The sequence below is a fragment of the Passer domesticus genome, chromosome 4 (genome assembly GCF_036417665.1).
Source record: "Passer domesticus isolate bPasDom1 chromosome 4, bPasDom1.hap1, whole genome shotgun sequence".
In the NCBI taxonomy this organism is placed as follows: Eukaryota; Metazoa; Chordata; class Aves; order Passeriformes; family Passeridae; genus Passer; species Passer domesticus.
The window spans coordinates 44003251-44025235 of record NC_087477.1 but is presented as its reverse complement, the minus strand read 5'-3'; the positions used below and the strand labels follow the sequence as shown (position 1 = coordinate 44025235).

Sequence of the window (21985 nt, the reverse complement as noted above, 5' to 3'; positions counted from 1 at the left end):
TGCTGTGGAGGAGTACTCCTGGCACTTTGATCACTCCCTGCACTAGGAACAATTTATATTTCTCAAGACATACTTCACAAGACAGCCCAGTATGACTACACACACCAATATCACTACCCCTGCCCTACTGCCACAATAGCACAAAATGAGCACAGCAACATTTTGCCTCTCACCTAAAACCAGAAGATGACAGGGGTGGAGCCACACATCTGCACTTATAGATCTATCAAGCTCTTTGGAGTCTGCAGACAGCATTCCCCTCTGCTTAGACTGCAAGTCCAGCTTTCTCAGCCACAAAATAAAATATTCCTCTGGAAATAAGCAACCTGGAAGACTTTGGTGTAATGAGGTCCAGCCAACATCACTTGTCAGAACCATGCATGTGTTCCTCTCTAAAGCCACATGGCTGTGGCAACTCTTCTCCCTAGCTACATGTCGCTGTATCTGAGATGTCAGCCAGAAGTCTCTGACCATGTTGGTCTCTTTGTGCTCCCACAGGACTGTGCAGCCCTGGCTGTGATCATGTGGAAAAACAAACAGAAAGTCAATTGGGATTGTCACAGGACAGTCTGCCTGTGGCTCTGGGATGCATACAGCAGAAGCCTGCAGTCTATGCCCATCAGATGCCCTTGGTATTTAGTGTCATCCTCCACCTTCACTTCTGTTTATCAATCACCCTATGCAATGTCCCTTTTAGGATGGTCTGGGCATTTAGTACAAAACTGTCTTGCTATGAAGGATTCCTTAGAGAAAGATGTGTGAGCTGCAGGTGTTCTGTGCACACCCTCCCCAGAGAAGAGACCTGCCTTCCCCTGGGAAGCTTGGTTCAGCTATCTGCCATTATCAAAATATGACAACCACAGGCAGGCTCGCAATGCTTGACAGTACACAATTTTTCAAGACTTCCTTAGGGATGCTCCCTGCAGCCTGGCAATCATAAAATAGAGTACCCCCCGACTTCCAGCTATTATCCAGTTCCTCTAAGGAAAGAGCTGCAAGAGCTCATCTAACAATTTATCAGCCTAAGCCTGTCATTTTGGAAAGAGCAGGAAGAAAATTTATGTTACCAAAGAAAAAGTTTGCATTCATTTAGGGGCTATAGGTAAACAAGCTTTTAGAGAAGATTTGCTGAGTACCTGGTTTTGTGCCAAACATGGCCAACAGTCCATCTTCTTGCCGCTCTTCTAAGAGGATGGCCAGAACATCTCAAAAGGCTTGTGGGATACAAAAAATTCATCCCATCTTATTTAGGAAAAAGAAAAGGCTCTCAGTACCTTATTAGTCTGGTTCTTCCACAGAAATTCTGTTATGAAGCTCGGAATTCAGTTCTGGATTGATAAGCTCTGTGACCATGAGAGATTGTTCCAGCAGCTTCCATATCTCCACACCTGCTTTATCTGCACCTTTAACTGCAGATCTTTAAGTGGTCTGATATCACTTAACAAGGTAAGGTGTTCTACTTTGCACTTTTAGATTGATAAAATTGCCAACAGATAACAACACACACACCTTTTCTGTTGTTCTGCAATTTCACAATGCCAAGGAAAACAAGGAAGGATGAATAGACCTTATAAATAGAGAGGAAATGGCTTGTCTCATATCTCCTAAACTCCATTATGAACTATTACATAATATAGTTAATATCTGATGAAGAGGCATTTGATTTGCACAGCCCAGACTTATGTGAGTACATATTTCTAACAGGAAAGAGAGAACAGCTGCCCAAAATGAATGGAAAGTGGAGACGGACGTTTAATAATTTTTTCCTAAGTGCAAATGCCTCTGTGCATCCATTACTTCAGCAGCCACTTTCCTGGAGCTATTTATAAGAACTGTTCTTCTTAAATTACTTTAACTATCCCCTATTCTTGATGCATGGAAAAAAAAAAAAACTCCTTATGAATTCTTTCATATCAATGTTCTTGGTGTATAAAATAAATTTTTTAGAATGTTTTTTAGCTCTGCATCACCTTGTTTTTCCCCTGTTAATATATTCTTCTGCAGCTCTTCAGCTATCTTTCTACAGAATCTTCGTTACTACAAATTTGATTGTCTGAGGATAAGAGCCTTGTTTTACCACCTATGAGACATCATGGTACTAGAATGACCCCTCATTTTCCCTTTCCAGAGCAGGTCTGTTTGCCTGCTTTGTATGAAATGTGCAGATAGAGAACCTATAGAACCTCTGGGGTACTACCCACCCACCTTTATCAAGCAGCCTCAGAATCTGTATCTCAAACTACCCAACTTTTCCTCAAATCTTGTTTTCTGGAAAAACATGCATTTGCTTCTGAAAATGATGCTTCTCTTCACTAGATCCTGTTTGCCAGGCACCTTTTGGCAATGCAATAAGTGCCTTAGAGTGAGTTTCATCTAAGCGTCACCTTCTCTAAATAAAAAAAATGAAACTATTTTTTGTTCTCAGAGTCTAAGGCCAAAGACATTTCTTTGTTTAATTTTCATTTGTGATGGTGATGCATAGGACACACATCTCCAGGGTTTTCATATGAGAAAAGGACTGTACCAACCAAGTTCCTTACAGAAATCTGTAACTACAGACCTGGTCTGTTAAATGTGGCCTGTATGCTCGCTTTTATCTACAGGATTTTCCAAGTGTGTAATCTTCATTTCAACTTAACATTTTTCTTAGTATGCTTTAACATATCGGGTCTACATCTTCTACAGCTGCACTGAGTCTGGAGTCATGCTTTTCTACACTTCTTTCATCACATTCAGACATCTACACAATTTAGCATTTTCTTGGCTAAGCCTTAAGATGACCAGTGGTAGCCTGAGAGAACAGTGTCTCCTAAAATGCACTCTGAATGACTACATGAATGAGAGCATGTACTAAGTTTTTTTATTCCTAAAGGAATCTGCTGCAAACGTGATGGTATCACAATAATAATAAAACAACCACAACAACACCACCACACAAAAAACCCTAAACCAATTCCCCCCCCAAAAAACCACCCCCACACCAAAACAAACAAACATAACCCTCCCTATATCAGTATCAGTCTTCTCGTCTTGTTGGCACTTATACAGTTCTTATATATATCTTTATTTTTTTTAATCTGTTTTTTCCTACAGCCACAAAGAATGCATCTTGTCTGACAGTTCTGCTATTGATTATTTTCTGAGCTATCCACGTTTTCGGGTTGGATTATTTTGGTTTGCTTGGGTTTTGTTTGTGGTTTTGTTTTTTTTCTTGTTTGTTTGGGGATTTTTTTTCTCTGCATAAAGATTAAAAGAACTGTTTTAGGGGCATGAATCACACCTCAATTTTACTTTTTGCGGATTCTGTGCTACACACAGTTTAGAAGTTCTATGTCCACTGGGATATCCCCAAACATTTCCTCAACCATTTTGGTTTTCTTAGTCTCCAGTGAGACCACACATATTGATACATTCTTAAGAGTCTTATATTTTTAGCCTTGAAGCAGTTACAAAACATAACACGTTATAAAACCCTGCAGGACTTGCAAGTCCAAAAATCATTCCTGGCTGACACAGGCTATCAAGTACCATTTTTTTTTCTTTCACTGCAAACTTCCAAACAGGCTCAGGCAGCTAATGGGAAGATGTACCCTTTTACCCTTTTGAAGAAATGTGTTAGTGTTTTGGTGTCTCTGAGTGGTACCCAATTTATAATGATTACACGCCCCAGAGAATACAACATATTGATATTTGCTTCACTTAGCCTGTAACTCAAGTCAAATAAGTATTTCTCTATAAAATCCAAACCATCAGATAAGGTTCAGTGTTATAGGTTCTGAAACTATAAAAATTAATTAAATCCATGGTTAATCCACTTACAATACAAACAAATCTCAAAATTCTTCCTTCCTTTGTCCAAGTCCACATTCACATCTCTAGATACTTATTTAAATCTTGCAATCAGGTAAGGTTTTAAAGTATAAACCATTACAAAGGTGAACCAACCTTGTTAACCCAGTTACTTTCATCTAAACTACTGCTACCAAACACTTTTCATTATCTTGCTCTGTTTAAGATAAAATGAATAAGCTACTTCCCTCCCTTAAAGAAAGGATTACAGCTGTTGGCCCCTCAGACTGTAGTGCTGGTGTTTGGAAGCAGCTCTCATCCATACCCCATGTTACTGATGGGCTAAAACACCTGCTCAGCACCCTCAGTGGAGACAAGCTGGATGCCACAAGCATATTGCAGGTAATGTCCCTGCTAGACCCCTAGACACTGCATAAACTTGATGAGTAGGAGTAACTAACTTCACCCTGTGAAATAACCTCCACATGAATATTTGGGGTGGGTGGTACTCAAAATACAGCTTTCGCCTTAATCAACAATGTCATAAATGTCATGTAACCTCAAAAAAATTTGCATAGAATGTCATGTACCTCAAGCTTGCATGCACAAATGGAAAAAGATAATGTTTCAGCTTTACTCATAAAAATATGTGATTTCTAAGAAGCAACAGTAATCGTGTGTTTTCTGAAAATCAAGATTTCTAATGCAAAAGCAGGTCTGTCTAAAGACAGAATTTTCTCTCTAGCAACAAGGCTAAATAAAACAGCCAGGCATTTGCAAACATAAAGGATAAGGAAAAATAGGTCTCCAATTTCCAAATCAGCAGCAGTGCTTGCATTCTACTTTAGTTAAACAACAGGAGCAGCAGTCATAATCTCTCTCTGTGGAGGAAACTGAAAAAACTCTAAGCTATTGTTTGAAGAAAAGAACTGTAAAAATTTTCTAAAAAGGGTGTTTTAAAGTGGGAGAAAGTTTGATTTTTATTTTTTTTCCACATACCTGCTTCATGAGCTCAGGGAAAGATTGAAGAATATTCTTGACACTTGTCAAGCCAGGTCTGGCTTCCTGCATCCGAGGAGTTCAGGTAGACTTGATTCTGTCCATGTTCAGATGTGAAAAAATCTCACCCTGTAGTCATCCCTTTTCACACACAAAGGAGACCTCCTTCCTCCCACTGTCAGTCAGTGATAAGAAAATGGAAAACAGGTAAGCACATGTTGCAATTCCAGGCACCTCTGCTTAGGAAATAGCAGCTGTTTTATATTCTTTCTTCTCCACTGGTGCATACCAATTTGTGGGGTATGGCTGGAAAGCAAGCCTTCAAAGCCAATTATGAGGCAGGATATGCAGAGCTGACCAACAAAAGGGTGCCACTGCTGGAAGAGTTCTGTCAGTTTTTCAAGGTATCTTTGACACGCCAGGAAATTTTCTAAATACACCTGGGGCAATGACAGGAGAAGTAGCTTTCAATATGCACCTGTGAAAGCGTGCCCACAAACACAAACATATATATTTACACACACACCCATGTACCATCCATGCTCTCTTTCTATAATGCACACAGAACAGCCTGTATTTTTTTCTGTATTCACACAACTCTTAAGCTCTGCTGAGTCAGACATTCCTGTAGATCTTTGAAGATGCCAAAGAACCTGCTAGTCAGATTTCCTCAACCACAAGGAAACTAGAGTATCAGTCAAGATTTAAAAAGTTAGTTTCAAATATAAATAAATATATTGCAACCACACTTAGTTTGTCATTAAATAAACAGAATACATGTTTTTATCCAGTTATCTATGGCATACAGTCATGCACACATCATTTACACAGCAGTAAGAAAAAGAAACCATATTAATTACATTGTCTTATTAATTATTATTGTCTTCCTGGCAACGGTAAAATACAACCTGCTCAATCTGCCTCCTCTGTTTCTGGCTCTCTGTGTTAATAACTATAAGGCATTTCTGAGACATGTCTGGACCCTAGAAGGAAAGGACATTTACTGGAACATGGGAATTCATCTTGTTGAGAGTATCTCAGCAACCATGGTGGGCTCATCTACCAAAATGTCATTTTCATGAGGAGCCACTGTTCTACAATGTATATTCATGTCAGCTGGAAGTTATTTTAGTACATTAATGGTATTGTCACTATTCTGTGCTGTCTAGGTAAAATGGAATAATAATGTTTTTAACCTTTGGCTTGTTATTTCAAAGTATGAATTCTCAAAGTAGAAATTGTGGGAAACAATAAACCAAAAATTAGATGGCTTTTAGAGCCTGAACATAAATAGTGAAAGATAAGCTAGATATGCATTGTGGACATATGAGTATATTAGACAGTATATGCCACAAAAAGGACTGGATGAGTAAAATCGCTAGAGTTAGCCCTAAATCTCTAAGTTTGCTTCAGATGCTGTTATCAAATATTCCAGACACACAAACAAAAAATAAAGTTTCACTTTGTTTCCTTTTATTTATATTTTTTAAATACAGTCACAGAGTTTGAAAGCTACATTTTCAACAAGAAACAAAATAAATTCAGCAACAACCCCTATTACAAGGTAAAGACCTTTCCTGAACATTCCAGATTAAAATAGCCTTGGGATTTAAGTGTGTTATTCTATGCTGTTGAAAGTCAACCTCTTTAGACATCAAATGAAAAGAGCCATGGGGCAATTACTATTCTCAGATGGAGAACAAGCAAAAAAAAAATAAAGGGGACCAAAAAAAAGGAAAAAAAAACCCCTCAAACCAACAAAAATATTTTGGAAGGAAAAAATCATTAAAATCATAATAGACAACCAAAATCAGTTTTCCATCTGCCATAAGTTGTTTCAAAAGGAAATAAAACTTGCTGAGTTCATCAAAGTAGAAAGTGCTTTACTGCTACAGCCTCCAGATCACTGTGAATCTAATCACTGGGAAACAAAAGAAGAATTCAATGAATTAGCTGAGAAAAGATAACCGGTTTTCATTTATTTTACTCCTTACAGTGTCTTAATCTGAATAAAGTATCCCAGAACCCTGGCTGAGCCTAAGATTAGAAAGAAATGTGTATAAGGCATAGTTTAGAGAGTCAGGCTTAGCTGTTAACAGGCAAGATAATTGAATACCAAGGAGAAATATGATGAAGACTAAATATGCAGTAGTAGTGCAGATTCAAGATGATAAGATTATTTGTTGCAATTTTAAAATTGGTTTTTAATGCATGCTGGATTTTTTTATAGATCTTTGGATGGACTTTAATGTTTGTTACCTTTTTGCTCTCACCAGAATTACAGAGATCCTTGTTTACTAGAGGTTCTGCTGGTTTAGTTCTTTTCAAAGGTTGGGGACAAAGCACTCTTTCAGTGGGAGAAAGAAAAGTATTAATTGAAAGTAAAAAAACCTCTCAAATATTGTTGTTAATACAATTGCATGAGGTTGCACAGTCCCATCTAGTGGTCAGAAATTACTGCACAGAAGAAACAAATACAGCACCTAAACCATAGCCCCAAAGATCTGCCAATGTTATTATCTGTTTAAGCATTGTACCAATATTCTCATGCATTCCAGCCCAACTATATTTTATTGTACAATATCCTAAGGCAAACCCATATACAGTGAATGCTCCCTGTCCACAGCTAATTCCAGTGAAAACAGATACAATTGCATCTCAAAACTGGACTCATCTAAAGAAATTGAGCTATCATTGATTTTATTTTGCAGCTTACTCTGCTTCCTGAGAATATTTTCTTATAGTAAATATCACTCTCTAATGGTATTCTGCAAAGTGGCAGCTGATGGTAGCATAATAAGCAGCACTTTACAGACATTGTGGATTATATTACTATTGACACAGTCTTAAACCCAAGCAGAATTCAATTTTTACTGCAATCACAACATCTCTCTCACAGTCTCCAAATCACTATTTCAAGGAAGGCTGAGTCCTGCTGCTAGAGATGGTCATGTTTTTATGGCCCTAGATGCCATATTTATGACTATTTAAAAATCTCTGGCATTTGTTGAAAATTGACTGAAAATTATTTTAATGAAGTTCAAAAACACCCTTCTTATGAAGCTTATTAATGCCTAAGAGCATTCATATTTACAATGCTAACAGGCTGCTGTTCTGATACAGCAGATTTCAATCAAGGGTTAATGTGTAAGTTCTCCAACTTCAATAGAGAATGTGAGCAGGCAAAAAATTATGATGCACTGTTATTTCTCTCTTTAGGAAAAGAAGAGGAAGAAAGCTTGGTAATTATGCAAGTGGTGAAACCCACACATGGGTGGGATGAGAGTAATGTGCTTTTCTCAGAAAGCTGATACAAGCACTTCAATTGATGGCATCACTTCTGTTAAGAAGGGCCACATGTCCACCACAGAGGCAACAATGCCCAAGGAGACTAGAAGGGCAAAATACTAGAAGGTGCTCTTACATGTGAAAGTGACTACACACCAAAGCACCCTGCTACTTTGGCTAATTTTGCCAAAGAAAGGTTGAGTTACCACTTGAGTGACACTTCCCACTGCACAGACAGCAGCAGGCCCTGCACATTGTCTGTCTAAATGCCATTCATCCACTCTGATGAATGGCATTTAGAGATCACATTTACTTTTGTAGTTCTGTAAGTCCATGTATTACCTCAAAAATATTCTCGTGATCCATTCTGTCTTGTGTGCACACAATGTCCAAGAAAAAAAGTCTGCATTCCTTTTAAAAGCTTTTAAGAAATTTCATTGCAAGTACACCTAGTTGCTTACAATATTCCACACCTCTTCAACCCTAAACCACAGCATTATTACATTGGCCAGATGAGTTACAGCCAGTCAGCAAGAGGTCAGTTCCTACACCTGAGCTGGAAGGCTGCAATATATGGGCAGAACAAATGTGTTTCAAAGCTCCCCAATTTATCTAACTTTCTCTGACATTTTAGGGCAAGCTTGACTGAAATTTTACTCATCAGTTTTATTCAAAATAAAAATGTAGACAACCTACCTGGGGAAAAACATTTATTCTATTGCATCAAGAAATTCAGATATGTGTGAAAACCTACATATGTCAATTGCAGACAAACAGTAAGAGAAATGCATATTGCAGGATGATAAAAGAAGAAAAAGTCCTGACCTCCCCCTGTGTAGTTCTGTATTGCACTAAGGTATTCCCCCTATGTTTATGAGAACAGAGTTGACTGTAAGAGGGTCTTGGAGGTATGATTAGATGCAGGTGCCAAAGAGGTCTCAAGGTTAGAAATGAATTTGCTTCAATGCAAGTTGAAGTCAGAAGCCAATAGCTCATGACTGGATATCTATCAGACTTAGAATATAGTCTGTCTTGTTCACTTTCACTGCTTCCATAGTTAAACCTTTTCTGGCATATCCAGAGCGAAACCCAATGCTGTATAAAATGTGAGGTAAAACAAATAGTCTACCCATTACAAGGCTCAGATCACATTTACATCTATTATAATTGAAACTGTTAATATAACTAGAGTTAAATGAGTGCTACAATTAAAGGAATAAAATGTTAGCTACTTGTTGTAGTTCTTTGTAATTTTATACAAACAAAGAAAATGGCAAATTCTCCCAGCTGTCATGTAATCAGCAGAAAATATTTGATCAAGTCACTAGAGTGAAAAATAGAAAACTAAAAAACAGGCACAAAAGAACCCATATTACACACATTTCAGTGCTATTTGTTACCAGGGTAAGTAAAAATAGAATAAGGATCAGTTTACATGCAAGTACTTCACCTACCACAACAGCCTAAACTACAAGATCTTACCAGCCAGTCTGCAGTCCTGATTTTGGCATAGGAAAGAAAAACAGAATGGCAAAGAGAATTGGAAGTATCTCTGGTTCTGAAATACTGGATAAAGTGGGAACTGGAGGGAAGGATGTAGAGTAACTCAATACTTTAACTTTTTCTTAGCTCTTCTTCCTCTGAGTGTCTCCTGTGATAGCTATTTATATCTTGAATAAAGGAAGGACTTCTTCTTTGAGGAGCCAGGGGATGGGCAGTGCTGCAGAAAGCGGACACAAGGAATAAAGATTTTTCTTCTTAGGTCATAAGCTTGAAGGCCACACAGGCTATTTAAAAGACTGCCATCAGCAATAGAGCTCTTTGGCATCAGGAACTCAAGAAGGTTATCTTTATCTAATTGCTCCCTAAGCATCACCAGAAGCAAGATAGCTTTTCATTACATCCACTGGAGTTCTGTGGTTAAACACCCCAGCTAAGACCTTTATTTGTCATTGTATTATTGTTTCCTCCGACCTGTCTTTAACATCCATCCTCTTCTGACCTGTTCTTTCTCTCACTTTGCTTTTTAAAGATGCAGAAGATTTGGGCTAGGAGGGATTTTTGCAACCAACATGTATTTCAAAATAGATTGGCGTGGGTCACCATAGAATTACTTGGTCTTACATTGTTTTGGTTTTTTTCTCCAGAACTCCTGTGAGACTTGATACTTATCTAAGGTTTCTGTTCTTTACACACATATTTTATGTTATTTATTAATCATATTGTTCATTTTACAAATAGAAAATATGAGAATTTCCTGTCTACTACAAAAACTCAAGTACCTCTAAAGAGTTCAGAGAGTGAAAGGGAAACACAAATACTTGCATATTGTGGGTTTTTTAAAAAAACGAAAATTTGTGAGGCTTTATTTAATCCTTAGTGCCCTATCAGCACTATAGTGGCCATTTTGAACTGTCTTGCATATAGTTTCCCAAAGCAGTACCAAAAAAACCTTTGTAAATGTCTCTTCATAGGGGCATTTTCATTGTAGATACTACCACAGTTTACAAAGACTTGGATGAATAAATGAAGTTTGGTGAATACATAGTCTTGCTGACCCTAAGAAAGTTTGGGTAAGTGCAATTTAAACAATTTTAAGTAACAACTGGTTATTTCTATCACATTTACTTTTGGCAGTCACAAGGACTATATGAATGATAACTGTCTGTTGAAGCTGCTGTTGTTTCAGCTATTTTCAGTCCATCTCATTTCTTCTCTAAATACCGTTTGATTTTTTAACTCTTCTCACCTTTCTGTTTTGTCAGTGATGACCTCAGTAAGTCTTTGGAAGCACAAACTTATTTCAGCTGCCCTTTAGAGTCATAAATATATTTCTATCACATAAATAAACAACTATATGGTAGAATTTATGTTGCAGACATCCTTGGCTTCCTGAGGGTCAGTAGCAATAATAATAATAATAATAATAATAATAATAATAATAATAATAATGAACATTTTATGAAAAATGATAAATCTTATGAAACAAAAGCACTTGGAAGAAATATTAAAACTCATGCCTAAAGGCATAAACAAACCTCTAACTGATGGCTTGAAGAAAGGAACTTTTTCCTCAGGGCAGATTTTATAATTGCTTAGCACATGTCTTCTTGCAGCTTTCTTTAAAACACATTATGGCACTGAGAGTCACTGCTAAAAAGAGAATAGTAGAGTAGATGGAGGACTGAATTGTTTTTGCAATGACATTTCTTATAGCCCACATCACTTTAATGCTATTTTCATTTAGTTACTCAGTCCCAGAATTTGCTAAACAGATTCTAAAGTGACCCTTTTCTCAGCTATATTTTTTTCCATTTTATATTTGCTGCATAGTTTATGCAAAGTTAACTTCAGCAGACTCTCTGCAGTACTTACAGCCTCAGCTGTGTCTTTCACCTCACAGCCTCATTCACACATTCTGTTCTCAGGCTACTAGAGTTCTGTTATGTTTTTTCTGTCAGTCTTCTGTCCTTTCTGGCTTGGTTTCTATCTTTCTTGTGGCTTTTCAAGTCTTACTGAAAGCTTTTTTCTTTCTGAACAAGAATTGCTGGCATACTGTTCTGCTTTGCTAAGGAAAAAAACCCCACAATATAAATTACTAAAATTGGTAGAGGATCCTGGTTTTCCTTCTAGGATTTTATTTTCTTCATACTACTTTTTTTACAGTAACGGACTATTTTAATCCATAACAAATTGGTAAAAAAGCATTTTAGCTGATACACACTAAGTCTATTAACACTGTAGGAAACTATAAGGAAACAGCTTCTCAAGAGTTCTGTCCTAATATCTGTAGAGTGAAAAATAGAGCAGTGTAGCTGAAATAAATTAAATATCCTTACAGGCTGAACTGGATGGTCTGGCTCTGGCAAAAGAAAAGTATTTTATTCTTACAAATTTATGTTGTAGTATATTAAATTGATTTTGTCTTTAGAAAAAAAAGCAGTGACCAATGTAAATTGACCCACATAAGTTTTTTTCCTTATGGATATCAATTTTATATGCATTTTTTCATCCAGGTGTGAATCAACTATTTACTTTTTTTGTATCATAAATTATGCAGCTTAAATAAGTATGACATATAATACTGATGCAAATAAACTGAAAGACTCTAAACCTTATATGAATTGTACAACTATGATTTACTGTATTTCATAATCAGTTACAGCTTTTAGCTTTCATAAGCAAAAATTTGTTCCGGCATTTTCTTTAAGTTACAATTTCAAATAAGCCTTTCAGTACTCGTGTGATGACACAGTTAGTAAGTGCCAAAAGACAATGTGTTGTGATAAACTCTTTTTGTTTCTACTTCTGCTTAATCTGCCTGTAATTCTGCATATCAGCCAGATCTTCACACATGCTTCTTAGTGTTTTATCTGATGTTCTAAACTGGACATTGCTCTGCAGTTAATCCTGCTTACAAGGTTTTCTTTAAACATTACACAAGTAGAGTTTAGTACTGAAGTGTCTCCCCATATTTTATTCTGTCTATGATTTGGTGCAATTAAATGTGCACAGAACAGAATAGTGGTGATGTTGGCAGTCCTTCTGTGATAATATTTAGTTGAATGGGTGCTGTGAATATTAAACTCCCCCATACATACAAGAACAAGAAGCATGAAGAAGCCAGCCTGAGGATACCAGTAATAAAGTAGTTTAAAGATAAATTCAGTGAGGATGTGGGATTTGCATTTTGAAAATGAATTCTCTATTCATGTCTAGCATTCATGGGTGTATCCCTTTTATTCAAAGTAACAGGAAATTATGATTACATCTTAAAATGCTCAGATCAGAGACTCAGGGAAAATAAGTCTTCCTCTAGTTCAGAAACTTAGCCAGATATTCTTTGCACTTAATTAAAATATGGTTGTATGAAAAAATGCGCTTTTTTGCAGTATTTAAAAAAAATCATCTAAGATCATATCAGGATAATTTCTGAATCTTTCCCTGATTTTTTTCGTTTCTAACTGACTTGTAGGCAAAACAAAGGAATAGAGGGCTGAGATTCACATTACTGGAAGGAGAACAGGAATAGCTGTCGCAGGACCTCAAGAGGTACTCTGTGCAGAGGGGAAGTATCTGAGTTCAGGCTTTCACAAATGCAGGGTACTCAGAGGAAAATGATGTTCTCAGTCTTTTTTATGGCATTATATCAATAATTAAAATTACCCTAGAATCCTCATCTCTTAATGGATGTCTTAATCATGAAATCAGACACGAGCCTCTTTCATGTTTCTGTACTGTGCATTCTTTCACCTCTATCAAGCTCACATAATCCCAGAGAGAAACTCCACTGAATATTGTGAGTGAGGAGCTGGGACCCACCTACCCAGCGGTGCTGAGCTCCTGTCCCTGGGAAACAACTGCAGGGCAAGCTCAGCTCTGCACTGGGCTTGCTCATGGGTCCTCTTCCTGGCTTACAGCAGAAGTAAAACAGGAAGGAGACTGTAGACAAAACTTGGCTTGTTCCTGTTCTAGATGCAAATCTCTACTGAAAATGGATCAGGATTGTGCTCAAAATCTGTTCCAAATATTTTTTATTTGTCCTTCTCCATTCACAAACCCTTTCTGAGTCAAGACCCTTGAGCAGTCTTACGACAGCTATTTGAAACCTTTCTGCTGTGTAGGCAATACGACTTGTCCCAGTCCTCTCAGATGCCTTCCAATGAAATGTTTTCACTTATACAGTGGCAAAAAAGGATGTGTTTGTTCTGTCAAACTCTGATTCATCTTAGTCTCACCCCATCAACAGTACTGAGGAATTTGAGGAAAAAATTCCAGGTTTTTTGTAATAAAACCCCAAGAGGCAGAAAGAACTAAGAATTCTTTTACTCTTCTACTTTGTTTTATGTAATAAAAATTAATTGCTCCTCAAATTAAATGTAATTATTCTAATGACTCCTTTTACTGAATATATCAACATTTCTGCTGTAACTCTGCCTTTTAAGTCAATAACCTCAATGCTTGAACAATTGACTATATGCTGCTTTTCTATAGTTCACAGCTAGGGAAATTAATTCTGTTCAGACTCAAAGCAAATGTTTGACTAAACGGAATTAGTTTACTGATACATGAACAAATCTAGGACAGGATTTAATTACATTTACAGAAATTTAATCTAATGAATCAGGTTGATTTTTTTCTAGTATTTAATGGACCTTACCAGGATCAGTAAATCACCTAAAATACTAAAGCAATTTCTTCTAATTTCTTCTATGCTTCTTTTTGAAGGAGCAACCTATAAAACTAATAAATAGCTAAATACACTTTCTACAATCATATGAAGAAAATATTTCTTTTTTTTTTTTTCTTTTCTTTTCCCCTTCAGTGTTCTAGATTATAATCAAGACTGGCTTCTGTGTAAACACATTAATGTGTTTGCAGAAAATAGCTGTGTAATGGGCACATTAAGAACAGATTAGCCACATTGACTTTCTAATTTGGTGTTCTGTCTTCAACAGTGGTCAGTACTGAGTGTAGCAAAAGAAGGACAATATTTAATAATACTTGATAAGCACATGATAACTTCTTAAGAGAATATGTCTTCAAAAATATTTGCCTTACTGTCTTGAACCACAAGGAATTACTTCCAATCTATCCAGAAAGTATAATTGTGCTTAACCACACAAACAGCTTTGCCTCTTATCCCTCAGTAAGACTGTAATTTTACTAAAGTCTCGTGGCAACAAATGCATTATTCTAATACTCTAGCAAGAAATCAGATTCTTTCTGGAGCTACACAAATATGGAAGGCATCTTTTTTAATGTACAACTGCCTAAATATGTTGCAAAATTTGTATTGCCTGCAGCATTCATTAATAATAAACCATGGCTAGCCTATGCTCTTTTACTGGTCCCCTGTCAATGTCTCTTTCTTTGAGCCCTTTTGATGTTACCAGTTATTTTCCTTCTGCCTTAGATGTGTGACTCTTTGCATTAGTTTCTCAGACTGTAGCCTTTCAATTATAGTGTTTTGACTCAAGCAACTTTATGAACTCCAATGTTAAGCAGTTCATAATACTAAAAATTCTTTATCTCTGCTCTCATTTTGTAGCCTCATTTAAATCAGAAAAAAGCCTCAGTCCTGTACAAGTCCTCTTAAGATTTTTCCAAGTTTACATACAACATTTTCATAATAAACTTTTATTATGATAAATGAAAACTCAGGATTCACTTTTTGTTTCTATAAAAAATTGCTATAGGAATTAGAAATAGAAATATAAAATGTTGAGGATTTAGAAAAATATTTTGGTTTTTAAAAAATTTTTGCAAATACAGCAAATACACAAATTTTTTATTATTTATTGGATTTTTTTAAAATCAGGTTTTAAACTATAGCCTAGGAGGCAATAATGTCTAGAAGGTAATTCGTTCAATTAGGATATGCTACAAGTCTTTCATTTCTATAATATTAATTGCAAATTCATACACAGATATTGCAAACAAGCATTTCTAGACTTGAATCATATTTGCTCAACATTATTGGAAAAATTACCAAGGCCATATAAAACTTCTATACAATTTTTCTCTTTGAGGAGAAAGGTAAATGTTATATTTCCAGTATCCAGCAATTTGGCTTTTACTCAAATGCACATTTCCTGTTGTCACATGAATAACATAATCCATTTACCAAACTTGATCTTGTTAGTAATCTATTATATTTTAGAAGTACAAGAAATTCTAATGCCATTTCTGTTTCCTAGATTATTTCATCTAGCAAAAAAAAATATTGATTGTGAGAAGAAATTTTTCCCAATATAGTGAGCTAATGCAAACAATTTATGACCTAATAATTGCTCAGAAGTCTTTGCATTTTGTAGTTTTTTTCCTCCTGGATTAGGTGCCATTTGCTCTCTCAAAGGCAACTTAAACTCAGAGTTCTAACTAAAGTGAACAGTATGTAAATGTGGGTTTAGTTGATGTAGCTCAAATTCATACAGAGAGACTACCTAGAGTTAACAGCAAAAGAATTCTTACTTACCTGAGAAACGTTTTTGCAACCACTTCTACACATATGTAGAGCTATTCTAAAGTTATTCTGATTTCTTCTTGCTTTTGGATTATTTGAAGGTACTTACACATTCTCAGAGAAGCGTACTGTTCTGCAAGCAGTTATTAAAGAGCAAGGATTAGATCTATGGAAGATTTGTGGCATAATCAAACAAGAAACTGAAAAGAGAAAATAGATAAAATAATCTGAAAGTGTCCTGGGTAAGTGAAAAGGGGAAAAAAGAAAAACAAATTGTAGGATATTTAGTACACTTGCACACATACAAATATCCAGACAATAATTTATGTATATACACAATCACATATAAAGAAATATAGACACACAGGCAGAAATATATACAGATGTTTCCAGGGAATGACAGAAAAGTTATGCGGCTTGATGGGCTTTTCATCTTTGCCACTTTCAGATTCTTTATCACTGCCTCAATTGCAATAACATTACTATATTTTGGCTTATACCACATAGGCATAACAGGATTCTCAGTGCTTTAAAAAAAGAGTTCATCCAGAATTATATCTTATTTATGTGGGCAAAAATAATGAAGATGAGGTTTTATAGACCTTTACCTTCAGTGCTGCTTCCTGAGAAGAAAGCTTCTTGGGTCAAAACTGTGATTGGTTTTACTTATAAGTAAAATCACAAAGATGATCACATTCTTTACTGGTTGATTTAGAGTACAAAAATCTAAGGAATATTAGCACAAGTGTGGCTAAGTCCCTGAAGATCTGAGTATCTGCAAAAGACTACAAGAAAAGAAAAAAAAGGTCTATTTAACAAACACCCTACTATGAGTTATGTAGATTCTGATAGCTGCCTGCCTAAGTATCATGCAGTACTGAATCCAAAGCAGCTGTACAGAATACATTAAAAGCACATCACCTGTTCAAAAACAACCTTAATCAGAAATATTCATCAATTGTGGCTATATGTGCACTCCTACACTGCTAACCGCACTACATATGGATTAACACTAATTCCAAAAATATGTGATATGTTTATCCATGAAACAAAACTAAATAAGAAAACCTGTGCTGATTAAATGGTGGGAGTCACAAAGGTTTGCAGAGAAGAGACAGGACTTGCCAAGGAGTCCACACTGGCCTTGGTAAGAAGCATGGAGAAAAGGGCAGCTGGAGCTGCTCTCTGCCAAACCAGCATGATCCATCCTACCACCGAGCACATGTGGAGGAGGTAGAACATTCATCAAGTGAAAAAAGCTGTAGAAAAACATCTTACACATGGGCACAGAGAATAGCAAGTGGGCAAACACTCTCTTCCCTTTAGGAAACAGAGAAAAGTCATTTTAGTCTTCACAGGAAGATCAATTAGAAACTCTTACAATTAACTTCAGCCTAAAGGCTGCACAGACAGAAATTCTTCAAGACAAATTAATTTACAAGAATTAAAATAATGACCAGGATCTCTGCCCTTTTACCTACTAAGTGCAGGGACTCATCCTGAATTCTTTTATATCAAAGTGTTCAAGAAACTGTATGAAAGAGCAATTAACTTAAGTGAAAATACAGTTCATTAACCCCTTTTGACATTAGAAAATAAAGCACTTTAGAGAACAGATACTGAAATTAAAGTTAATTGAAACTAGAATACATATCTCCTTGAAAAAATATTAATCTCTTATGTCAGCAGACAACTTTCATTCTAGCTGTCAGATTCTTCTTTAGCTCACGTTTTTTCTGTATAAATATGAAAAACAGTAAACATTAAAAAAAAGTTGTTAATAATTTTGTTTATACAATCATAGCAACTTTCCATGATAACAGCATATTTCTCTGGAAAATAGAATTAAAGTGATCCATGTTACTGATTATAAATAGCAGTCATTCAATTAAATAATCTTACTCAAGTCAAAGAGATTACTTTTGTAAGAACCTTATTCTGGTAAATATATACTTTTATATTTTATATGCTTTATACCAGAAATACCATATTAAATTCAGAACCTCTTAAAATGAAACAAGATTTTGGGGTCATGAAATAGGAAAAAAATTTTTAAAAAACAACATGAAAGGTAATGACAATTGCAAAGAACTAATGCATTGAATCCTGACCCTTTCATACCAATTAGCTGGAACAACTTTAGGGGAAAACTGGTTCACTCTTGCCAAAATGTGACAAATTCATGAACAAACTCCCTAGTTTACAGGAAAAGCAGTAAGATCAGTGTGGTCATACATCATTTATTTATGTTAATTAATGGGCAATTCTAATTTTACATAGAAATATAAATGAAATACAGAACTAAGATCAGACAGCCATTTTTCAAAATCCCTAACTGCACTGTTAAGTCACAAATCTATTTACAGCTAAGGAGTGCAGACTTCAAACCAATATATCTAACTCCTGATGATTATTTATGTCTGACATCAGTGTGATTTAGACACCCAAATCCTAAACCATTCTGAACATACCAGCCTGAATTACAAGCTTTTGGAGCAAGATAAGCCCCAAAGCAATATAATGCAACCACATTGACAACATCTAGAATTTTTCTGTATATAAGGCATGCTATATATTTGAGCTGAAAGAGAATCGGAGCAGACACCTATAAATAATACCTATGCATGGTACAAGGTGCTTAAGATACTCTTTTACAAATAAAACAACGAAAAAAACTTCCATTGTCATCATGTCTAACTCCTTGTTCTCTGAGGCAATGTGTATCGTACAGCCCAGTCCCTTTGAGAAGTGCTCTCTTATCAAATTGGACATAGCCAAAACAGACTTAAAAGAAAGCCTATTTCAAAATCTAATTCTTATGGCTACCAGAGCCCTACTCTTCTAATGTTTGCTGGATTTGTTTCTATTGTCCTTGGTCTTTTGATTCGTGGGCATTTGCTCTTTGACTGGGATGATTTCTCTGCGGCATTTGACCAGCACTGTTCTTCTTTTGATAAATTTCTAGCAAGCAATTATATGATCTATGAGCTAGATGGAAAAAGACAGAATTTTTCAGCAGTCTGGTAAAATGAACTCCCTACTTTTCTGATTACTCCAGCAGCTGCTGTCTAGACTTCATCTAGATGACTAGAATTGTACAAAGAATTCAGGTCAAGGGTATAACAGTGACTTTTTTTGTATTTCAGTACTTGAGTGGAGCGCTTTTACTTCCACCAATTCTTGAAATTTATTGGATTAAAAAAGACAAAGCTAAGTGTAGCAGCAGCATTTGTGATGGAAATATGGTCACAATACAGAAAAATAATTTAGATACAAGATTGGCAGTACACCTTTGTCAAGATGACTTTAATTTTTATTGGAGTCTCACACATGGAAGGACAGTAACTCAAAAGTCACTGTACTACAGCTAGTGGCCTGGCAGCCTGCCCCAAAGAGTTCCCAGTTTCCCACCACCTTGCCTGTTGAGTCCTGCTCCTTGTGTAAATGTTCAATGTAACAGCCACAGACCTGCTTTGATGTCTCAAGTTTTCACTAAAACAAAAAAACAAACAAGATTTGAATCTCACCGGTCCAAAAGGCTGACATTCCAAACTGGATCAAAGTTCAGAATATTTTATATTCAGACACTGCAGCACTTGTATGATGTCCAAAATAATGCATTTACTGTCTGTCCCATACTCATAGAAAACACCAGAATCTTTGCATAAAATAGAGTCACAGACATCAAACCACCTGTCTGATCAAAGTAAACTACCATGCTGTCTAACATTATAAATTAGAGTCAGAAAATAATTGTGCAATAATTTTTGCCAAAGTTCGTGGCTCATGGGGACAGATGGTATCTCACTATTTTTGGAGTAGAGCAGACTCCCCATGTCATGGAAAAAGAAGAAATACTGAAATACCTTTTTTTTTTTCCTGTATTTACTGCATCCTTCATGATTGCATTAATTAGCTCTCAATACTGAATTGGACAATTTTCTACCTACACAGTTAATCAAATTAAGATTAACTCTTTGGAGCTGATCATCCCAGGTAGTTAAAAGTGACTTTATACAACTGAATGTGCCAAGTAGCTAAGAGAAAAATTTTCATTTCCACTTAGTTGTGATGCATCAAAATTATGAGAATAACTGATGTCTTATTGGAGGACTTTCTCTCAAACCACTGGGAAAAAATAAATAAGAAACTGAAATAAACTATCAGTTTCTCTTCACATCTCCAGAATGTAGAACACAATAAACAAATTTCTGCAGGACTCAGTTTCTATATTTTACCTACTATATTTTCTATTTGAAAATTAAATTGCTTCCTTCTTGGAAACCCTTTAACATAATGTGAAGGATTGTTTTTACTATTCTCACCTTGAACAGAAGATTTTTCCTTTAGCTGTATTCTCAAGTCTTCATTCATGTGCCCCCTTGTAAAACTCAGACGCATTGTCTCAGAATTGAAATTGATTTCTTCAGTACCATACAAAGCCCACCTAAGTACAGTAGGTTTGAAATGTTTGTTTCTCAGGCCTGTCTCCAATAAACCAATGAAAAGAGAAAGAATAATTCTTCCTTTGTGGAATACCTTCACATATTAAAGGCAGAGTAGTAATTAAAAAATATATACTCCCAAAATTAGGAATTCTGTCCCATTCAGAACTCTTATTTAAAGTAAAATAGGTATCTTTAATACTATTGAGTAGTATCAGAAAATTTTGGTGCATAAATTATTAAAAAAGGCGCTTTTTTTTCACTATTCAAGTATGTATTACCACTAGTTTTTTTTAATATTATATTTCTTTCCTCATACAGGAACTTCAGCATGTTGAAATATCTGAAAAGGAAAGAAATTACTCTGAAAAAAAAACCTTCTTCTTACTAAAAACATTTTTATTGTAATTTAATCTGGCAGAAGAAAAATAAAAATGCATCTGAGAAAAAGCAGCAGGCATTATTGAGGAAGTTACCATGCAAGTACTGTTTAAAACTAAGTAACAATAATATTTACTATCAATTTGGTGACCCTATATCAGAAAAAATATCTATGTTAAATTTTAATATGCTCAGAAGAAATGTCAATACAAAATGCAATTTTAATGGCAATGATCAGCAGATGAAGATACAGAAATAACACCAAATGCACAGCATAATTACTGGAGGCATTGAAAACAGATTGAAAACAGCAAACAATATGAGATATTGCTGACCTTGCAGTGTGTATAAGATTCAATAAATATCTAGGCCAATCTACTGGCATTTTATTAAAATGAGCCTTTAACAAGACTGTATTGTCTATTAAATTGATCACATCTGATGTGACCACCAATGTGACTACTCCCAAAGTTATAAAAAAATCCTAAGATAACTGGTAGAACAATTTCATGCCTGTAGTGGCAGTAAATTAGCATAGAAATTGTGCCAGTGTAATTAGATTGCTTAAGGTCTTTTAAAAAATAATAGCATTATCAGTATACTCTCATGTTGCCACAGTACAACCAATGTAAAAATAGCTTACTGTTAATCACTTCTGTAAACATGTAAGGAAGGAATACACACACACACACAGAAGATGCAGAGGTTTTATATCTTTAATAACAGCAGATTTAAGCTACTAGAACCAGTCAGCTTATAAACTATTTTCAGATCCCCTTTTTTTCTTTTCTTAATTGAATACCTTCTTTCCAGACATTAATCGAAACAAAATCTCACAGAGAAAGAAAATAAAATACTAAAAAAAAAAAAAAAGAAAAAGAAATAAACAGACCAAAGCACTGTCACACAAAGCAACACACAAATGTGAGCGAGAGAATTCTTCAAGTGAAAAAGGAATATATATCCTGGCAAATGTGTGGCTAAATAAGAATGTCTGAAACATGGCAAGCAATATTTATGCTGTTATTTGCAGGATTCTGCATTCTAGCTTTACCAGAACACATTCAGACAGGTTTACATAATGTACCTGACTTCACACAAAAATTTTGCAGTATTT

General features: G+C 35.6%; 2 long non-coding RNA genes across 2 annotated transcripts in view; both read right to left on the bottom strand.

Annotated features, from left to right (window-relative positions):
• Positions 1–1134: 1134 nt before the first annotated feature.
• On the bottom strand, positions 1135–5200 carry LOC135299985 (uncharacterized). The gene is made up of 3 exons (XR_010361835.1): positions 5078–5200; positions 4789–4963; positions 1135–1214 (listed from the first exon to the last, which is right to left on the bottom strand). It is a non-coding gene; the product is annotated as an uncharacterized LOC135299985 (long non-coding RNA).
• A 1099-nt stretch (positions 5201–6299) lies between these two features.
• The window catches only part of LOC135299104 (uncharacterized), a 34898-nt gene continuing 19212 nt past the window's right edge, over positions 6300–21985 (bottom strand). The window contains exons 8-14 of the long non-coding RNA XR_010361153.1: positions 20368–20526; positions 16651–16827; positions 16055–16175; positions 11452–11644; positions 11115–11229; positions 7048–9796; positions 6300–6709 (exon numbers count right to left, since the gene is read on the bottom strand). This is a non-coding gene — a long non-coding RNA (uncharacterized LOC135299104). The remainder of the gene's footprint in view (positions 6710–7047; positions 9797–11114; positions 11230–11451; positions 11645–16054; positions 16176–16650; positions 16828–20367; positions 20527–21985) is intronic.